This window comes from Microtus oregoni, unplaced genomic scaffold, assembly GCF_018167655.1.
Source record: "Microtus oregoni isolate MIOR12 unplaced genomic scaffold, Mior012 000016F_ref0000370, whole genome shotgun sequence".
NCBI lineage: Eukaryota > Metazoa > Chordata > Mammalia > Rodentia > Cricetidae > Microtus > Microtus oregoni.
Genome location: NW_024543075.1, coordinates 3189583 through 3197989, shown reverse-complemented (window position 1 = coordinate 3197989; position 8407 = coordinate 3189583).

Here is an 8407-nt window from a genome sequence, read left to right as displayed (position 1 = left end):
TATGTAGTTTTTATGAACGGCAGCGGTCATACAAGTTTGGGAGAGGAATCAGAATTATCTCTTTTATTGTGTCCATGCCATCTGTGAGGCTGTCTTATGCTAGCTGTAAACATTTGTCTGTTGTGAACTACAGGGCAACCACTAAGAGTTTTTTCTAAGTACAATTAATATACATTTTAGTTCTCACTTTTTGTAAGAAATATATAACAGAAACAATTTAAGGGCAAAAAAACTTAAAGTTTTTTGGCTTAAAGTTTAAGGAGATAAGGTCTATCATGGTGAGAAATAATGGAAGACTTAGTATTCTCCAAACTGCTCTATAAAATTCAATTTCTCAAAAAGGCTTATATTTATTAGAAATATATATACATATATATAAAATCTCAAAAGGGATATATATACACACACATGCATATATATATATATATATATATATACGTTCACATATACGTGTGCACATATGTAAAAATAAATATTTTTTAATAAAACAGAAAAATGATTCCTAATAGAGTTGGTCCAATAAATAGTTGAATTCAATATTTGTATCATGTTTGTGAAAGATGACCAGGAAGTCACCTCTACAGTGACTCATTTGGGAAACAATAGGTATGTTGAAAGTGGAGCCTCTTAGTCAGCCAAGTATGGCAGAAAGGTACCCAGCAGACTAGGACAACCTGACAGGGCCCCGAGTAGCAAGCAGTACATTAGAAGGTGGAGTTCATTGGGAAGAAGAATGGGCTAGGTGGGCCAAGAAAAGTTTCCCACGTGGGTAGGGAACAACAGCAGGAGCCATCACAGGCACAGCGATGTGCTCATGACAGATCCTCAGGCGTGGACAGATGTAAGCAAAAGTATAGCTCTACACATGTGAACAGGGACGTGTCTGCCCATACAGGTGAGTGGGTGAGATGGCCGTCTGTCTAGATGTTACCCCATCCAGGCGAGCAGGTAAGGTGATGCCCTTTACAGGTTGTTGGAAAAGAATATTCTTAGTGTCCTGCAAAGAAACAGATGAACTAAGTCAAAGTACCTTGGCAAGGCAATTTTTACTCTTGCAGAAGGATACACTGAGACCCAAACCAGACGAGTAAGTACAGTGGGGCAGGGAGCTGGCTTAGTTCTTATCCTAACCCAAGTACTGACTGTGTCTCATCCCATTGGTGGACGCCCAACCTCACAGTCTAACACAGCTAGCTAATTCACAATCAGCATGAAGGGAAAGTGTGTGACAGAGAGTCAAGTTTCAGGAATGTACACAAGAGTTTCACAAGATGGGTGGGTTTATAGAATATGGGCCCTTGGTGGGCTAACCATTGTTGATTTAAGAAAAAAAGACTTTCTCACAAGGTGAACAGGGAAGAGGTCATCGCCTCATTATCCACTACTAAATGTCAAAGGGAATCAACGGAGGACATCTCATCTTGATTAGTGAGAATGATGCCCTCCCATTCCGGTAAGCAGAGATATTGCATTTGGCAAAACTACACAAGAGGGTGTAGTGGAGGCCAGGAGGCCAGCCAAATGCGTCTCTGTCCTTGGTGTCCATTCTGTAAGGAGTTCTGACTTGAACATCAGTAGTTTCTGCGAATTGCCTGCCATCGCTTAGACATCTGATGCCAGTACTCAGAGCCTCATGCTTAAGGAGATGATGAATCTTTATGCTGCCTGCAAAAGTCTACTCTGTCTCATTTTTTGTTTCTATCCCAGGCTTGCAGTGGCACAGGTGCCTTCATGTTTATGGGACAGCAAAGCATTCAGAGAGCCCAGATACATTTCCTGCATATCTTTAGGTTGCATACACGGGTTCTCACTACATAGCCCAGGCTGACCTGTGCTCAAGATCCTCAGCCTTCCTGGTTCTGAGATTACAGGTGTGTGACCCCTTGCCTAGGTCAGTGGACTTCTTGAGTGCTGAAAATGTTGCATGGCATTTTTGAATACTTAACCATGTTCCAGGCATTGCTCTAACTCAATCCTGTCGTCTCAGTGAATGGACAGCACAACCATGTTGCAGCGTGTTTTGAGGTCACCTGCATCAAGCAGATGAAAGATGAATGTTTACAATGTCCAAATCCAATAAATAATTCATATTCATACAACATGCCATCAACTACTAAATATCAACAGGAATATAAAGAAGTAACAGCTAAATGAATCTGTGTTGTAAATTGATAGCATAGAGGTGAATCCCAATGCTTCCCAGATACATCAAGGGGCTCTCAAACTCACCGATAAGAAGAGAAATTATGCAACAATGAGATTCCACTTGTGTTTATCAGAATAACAATTAGAAAGGGAGGGTGGCAAGCGTGGTGGCTGCTGTGGAGAGGGGAGGATCTGGGGGAGGGACAGAAAGCATAGGATCTCTAAAACATGATATAAGCTTGCTTAGGGAAGTCAAAGACACCCTAATGAGCTCCCTTGGAGTCTGTTCGGTAAACACTCTCACAGGGACTCACAAGGGAACACACTTCAGACTGTTACACCGTTGTTTGTGTAGCAGGAGTTGGTAGCTTAATTACCCCTCTTTAGAGGCCCGAATAAGCACACTGCGATGGGTATTCACTATGGAACACTGTACAGCAGGGAGAAGCAACAAAGCAGATGTTTACAGAGCAACTTGCATACTTTTATTTTTAATCCAGGAAAATAGGTTAGGCAGCAGTTTTCAGGGCATTGGGTATCAGGGGAGGAAAGTCAGATCTCCCTGTGAGACAAGCAGCAAGCAATGAGAGCCCTATAATTGTCCCTGTTTACTGCCTGGAGAGTTTCCAGGCTACGGCACAAAGGGAAACTGAGGCAAAGACTGGGACTCCCTCAGTTGAGAAGACCAGAAAGGCTTGGATTTTCTGAGGACAGAATCATGGAGCAGAGTTCTTCACAGAGAACAAGCAACAGAGATCTGCAGAGACTCTCTGAGATTCAGTACAGAGCAATACAGGCATCTCATGCCGTTACCCCAGGAAAGAAATGGAGTTAACATCGTGGGCTCACAAGGGGCAGGAAAAGCTTCTCCACTGTCAGTTAGAATAAGAGACCACACAAAAGGAGCTCAGAAAGGTAACAGGCACCTTCCTAAGAACCTATGAATCGTTTCATAACAGAAGATAAAAATCCTGAAAGTTCATACACTAGGTTCAGAGCTTTGAAATACTTGGAGCCAAAATTGATGGACCCGCAAGAAGTGAAACAAATGCCAAATTATTCCTGGCGCTCTTAACACACTTCTGTTAACATTCAATAGAGCAAAGAAAAAGGTGGTGAGGGTGTAAAGGATCCCAACAGCACCGTTCATAAAAAAATGTCAGTTTATATATTAGCCAACAACAGAACATGTAAGTTGCATATCAAACATTTACAAAAGCAGACCATATTCTGGACCAAAAAACAAGTCTGAAATCATAAAATTATAAGAAATATGTTCTCTGGTAAAAATGGAATTAAACTAGAAATCAGAATATGAGAGAGCACAAGAGAACAGGAGAGAGGAGGAGTCTGGGGGTTCAAGAGATGGTTTAGGGTTGATACAGAGCTTGCTGATCTTGCAGAGGACCTGAGTTCTGTTCACAGCACCCATAAAACAGGTAGCTCACAATTGTTTGTAACTCCAGCTCTAGGGAGATATGGCACCCTCTTCTGGCCTCCTTGGGCACTACACTCATACATATACCCACACAAAGACATACCCATGCTTGTAATTAAAAATAAAATAAAAATCTTTGAAAATATTTTTAAATAGATCTTAAAATTTTCAGTGTTTGTGGACTAAATGCAACCAAATAACCCATTATTCAGAGAAGAAAAAAGAAAGGAAACTACACTGTCCTTTGTAGTGAACAAAATAAAACATAAAATGCTTTACAGAATGGAGCTGAAACCGTATTTAGTAAATAAGATCTGCTCTAGAAAAGAAGGAGAGCAGCATTCTCCTTTAGACATCATAAAATTGGTAGAAAATCAATATTAAGTAAGCAGGGGTGTGGAGAAGGAAACCTACAAGTCATAGAAGAAATCAACAACCAAATCATGCACCCTGAGAAGACAAGTGGAGTTATATACATCTGGCAGATTGGGAACAAGAGAAAGAAGACATAAGTTATTAATACCATAAGTGGGCAAGGAGACATCACTACAGCTCAACAGAGTTGAAACTCATAAGAGCTCCCAAGGTCCAAATGAGGAGCAGAAGGAGGGAGAACACGAGCAAGGAAGTCAGGACCGCGAGGGGTGCACCCACCCACTAAGACAGCGGGGCTGATCTATTGGGAGCTCATCAAGGCCAGCTGGACTGGGACTGAAAAAGCATGTGATCAAACCAGACTCTCTGAACATGGCGGACAATGAGGGCTGATGAGAAGCCAAGGACAATGGCACTGGGTTTTGATCCTACTGCATGAACTGGCTTTGTGGGAGCCTAGCCTGTTTAGATGCTCACCTTCCTAGACCTGGATGGAGGGGGAGGACCTTGGACTTCCCACAAGGCAGGGAACCCTGACTGCTCTTCGGACTGGAGAGGGAGGGGGGAAAGGAGTGGGGGGGGAGGGGGAGAGGAGTCGGGGGAGGGAGAGGGAAATGGGAGGTGGGGAGGAGGCAGAAATTTTTTCAAAAAAGAAAAAAGCAAAGTTTATTAATAGCAAATACAAAAAAAAAAAAAGAACTACTTCCAGGGAAGGCAACAAAGCAGCACAGAGAAATCCTGTCTCGAAAGAACAAAAGACAAAAAAAATAAAAATAAAAATAAAAAAGGAAAGAGACTGCTTGCCCATTATTAGTGTGACATTCACACCGAGAAACAAGGTAAAGGAGGTGTACTTTTTAGAAGAAATAAATCCTATTACAAACTGTTAAAAAAATTAAAATTGTCTTGATAATTGCAAGTATTAATATATAGAAAGGTCAGAACATGACCAGAGAGTGATCTTTCTCAGGTATGCTGGAGTGATTTCCATCTAAAAGTCATCATTCAGTGTAATCTCTCATATGCTACACTAAGAAGGATGATAGTTGGCTGAAGAGATGCAGAAAGAACCTCCAGGAGAGTAAGAAAAAGCAACCCATACCTGGTTAGTAGTTAATTTTTTTTTTTTTTTTTTTGCGGAGTAAGATTAGAAAGGACGCCTTCTGTCTGCCACTGAGCAGCAAGCAAGGCAAGGGGCAGTGAGCAAGGGGCATTTCGCCCAGGTGCAAACGCCACTCCTGCCACTCTTATTCAGGGCAATAAAAGAGGTCAAGCGAAGAAGAAACACAAGGTGTCCTAACTGAAAAATAATAGGAGCAATTATCGTCATTCGCAGATAAAATACATGTGAGAAAACCTACAAAATACATATTAGAATTCGTGAGTTTTACCAATTGCAGAATTTGAGAAAAGCAAAAAATACTGTTGTATTTCTGTAGCAGTAATACTCAGAAATTTAACTTAAAGGTACGATTTACAGTAACTTCAAAATTACTCAGATATAGGCTGACCAGATGGCTCAGCAGGTTAAGGTGTTTACTGTCAACACTGATGACGTGAGTTCAATCCTCAAGACCCACATGGTGGAGGAAAATTGGCTCACACAAACTGTTCTACAGTCACACCCCTCCCCACACACATGATAAATAAATATAATTTTTTAAAAAATAAAGGGAACATAAAGACACTGGAGACAAAAATAATATTTGCAAATTATCGATCAGATAAAGAGTTCTTATGCAGAATATATCATTAACTCTTTATAACCAATAACAAAAAAATCAACATCTCAACTAAAACAGACAAAAGATGTGGACAATGTATAGTGGCACACACCTGTAATCCCAGCACTGGGGAGGCAGAGGCAGGAGGATCATGAGTTCAACGCCATTCTCTGCTGGCTGTCCTTCAAGCTGTGGACAAACATTCTGTTCAGTGGCTTGGTCCAGCTTCGTCCGTCAAAGCCCCAATTTGAACTACAGCACTTCATAGCATACGTGGCTTCTCACAGGATGGATACAAAACTGTCCACGCTTCCTCTCGTGTCTCTGGGATGCCTCAGCAGTCCCACCCGCCCGATAGCAGAACTGACCCTTTGCTTTAGCCTGCAGGTTTCTGGGGCTGGTGGCCTCAACAAAGCCATGTCACAGACTGAATCCTATCTGTCCCAAATTTGTGTGCTGAAGCCCTGACCCCTAACACCTCAGAATGTCACCACATTTGGAGACAAGTTGAAGTCGTTTGAGTGAGAAATGTCCTCCATAGGTTCTGTCATTTGAACACCTGGCACCCAATTGGCCATGCTGTTTGGGGAGGTTTAGGAGATATGGCTTTGCTGTATAGGAAGTAGTCACTGGGGGTGGGGGTAGGGCTGTGAAGTTTTAAAGCATGACCCTCTCCTCAATATCTCTCTCTCTCTCTCTCTCTCTCTCTCTCTCTCTCTCTCTCTCTCTCTGCTTTGTCCTTACAGTTTAAAATGAGAGCTTTCCGTTTCCTGTTCTTGTCATGCCTCCCCACTGCTATCATGGACTCTTATTGCTCTGGAACCAGAAGCCAAAATAAACTCTTTCTTCCTTAAGTTGCCATGATCACAGTGTTTCTACCGCAGTATCTCTTGGTGGGCTTCTTCATCTCACTCTTGTACATTGTCTGCATTGTAAATTGGTCAAGATATTTTTCCAGAACAATGACAAAGGCACAGTCACCACTTGGGGGAGGGGTGTTATAGGAATTCTTGTCCTGGGGAGATGCAAACAACTGTCTACCCTGTCCTTATAGAATACAGATGACAAGCTGAAGTATGCTTCCACCAGAGTCCAGCTTACTTACAGAGCATGGGTGAGGGGTTACAGGGTGTGGGTGACCCCAGATCATCCACATACACACACTGGAAAATCTCCCCCTGGTACAGATGATGATGTCCTCTTAGCTGCATAAATGGGTTAATCTTTCACAGCCTGTATGTTCCAGTACCTTCAGAGACCACAAATCCAAGAACAGAGCTATGCAGAACTGGCTGGGAGGTGCAGGAGAGTTCCTGGGATTAGGTAAGGGTCCGGGGACTCTCCCCACAAGCCCTCCTCTTTTGGGAGTATCAATACAATGCTGACAAAAATGTTCTTTCAACTGTCCTAGCCAGCCATGGAAGGACAGGCTACAGGGGAAATTTTGCCTCTAGGAGTTGGTCCCTAGAGGACAGACTCATTCTGCCTTTAAATTAAGAAACAAGAGACACCGAGATGGAAAACTACAGCAGTGCCTCTTAAAAAGGTTCAGCGCCCATTTGGGCTGCTGTCTGGGGCCAAGCACAGGGAATGTGGTGCTCTCTCTCTCTCTCTGAAACAGGGCCTCACTCTATAACCCAAGCATCCCTCAAACTCATGGCAATCCTCCTGCCTCATCCTGAGTTCTAGGATTATAGGTATGGAACCCACCACGGTCATCAATCTTGAATTTTGACCCTTCCTTTTTTGTTGTTATGTTTTTGTTTCTGTTTTTGAAATCTGATCTTGCTATATAATCTTGCCAGACCTTGTGCTCACACTATGTAGCCAAGGCTAGACTTGACCTTACTGCAACTCCCCTGCATTAACCCTTTGAGTTCTGGGACTACAAGTATGTACTAGTAAACCCAGTAGTGTGGGCTTTTCGAAAGCATGGGCTTGCCTTGCCGATGGAAGCTTCTGGTGTGTGAAGGATCAGATCTTCAAGGTGGAGGGAGAAGCAAGAAAGGGAGCCACTCCTCTCCTTCTTGGCTTCTGTATCCTTTCCTGTGCTCAGCCTCATAGTAAGGTGCTCCAGGAGCTTAACTTCAAGCAAAGTAAGGTCCCTTTCTTTCAAGGACAAAGCTAGGTATTTTTCCTGGGTCCCAAGATCCCTTCTTCCCATAGCTGCTCCCTCCCCATCCAGAAAAGGAGAGAAGCCAAGAACTCCTGCTTAGGGCTACACCCTTCTGTCCCTTCTTCTTAGGATTTAGTCACAGGGCCTGAACTGACATTGTGTGTATTCTAGACCAGAAGTACTTTATAGCTAAAAGGAAAGGGGAAAGCAAAGCCCCAACAACTTTCTGAGGTTTCCTTGGCAGGGCTTTCTAGAGCACTGGGCCTGTATAGGAGGGAACTTGTGCTGGTCATTGTGGAAGCAGAAAGCTTGAGATGGATGTGGGATGTGGCTATAGGCTTTGTGAAGTTTAATACTGGCCATCATCTTGACAGTTTGAAATCATCTAGGAGATTCTACAAGGACATTTCACATTCAAATCATAGCACTTCCCTTTTGCCCTTGATGGGGTTTTCTGGATGTATTCTAATATTAGAAGTGTGATGGCAACCAGTGACCTTGCAATTCAAATAATATGGTAACCAAGCAATTGACCGTACCTGGTCATCTCATGAGTGATGCTAATCCTCCCCAGTTTCAAGTGGCCCATCTGTAACAGAATTTTACAGA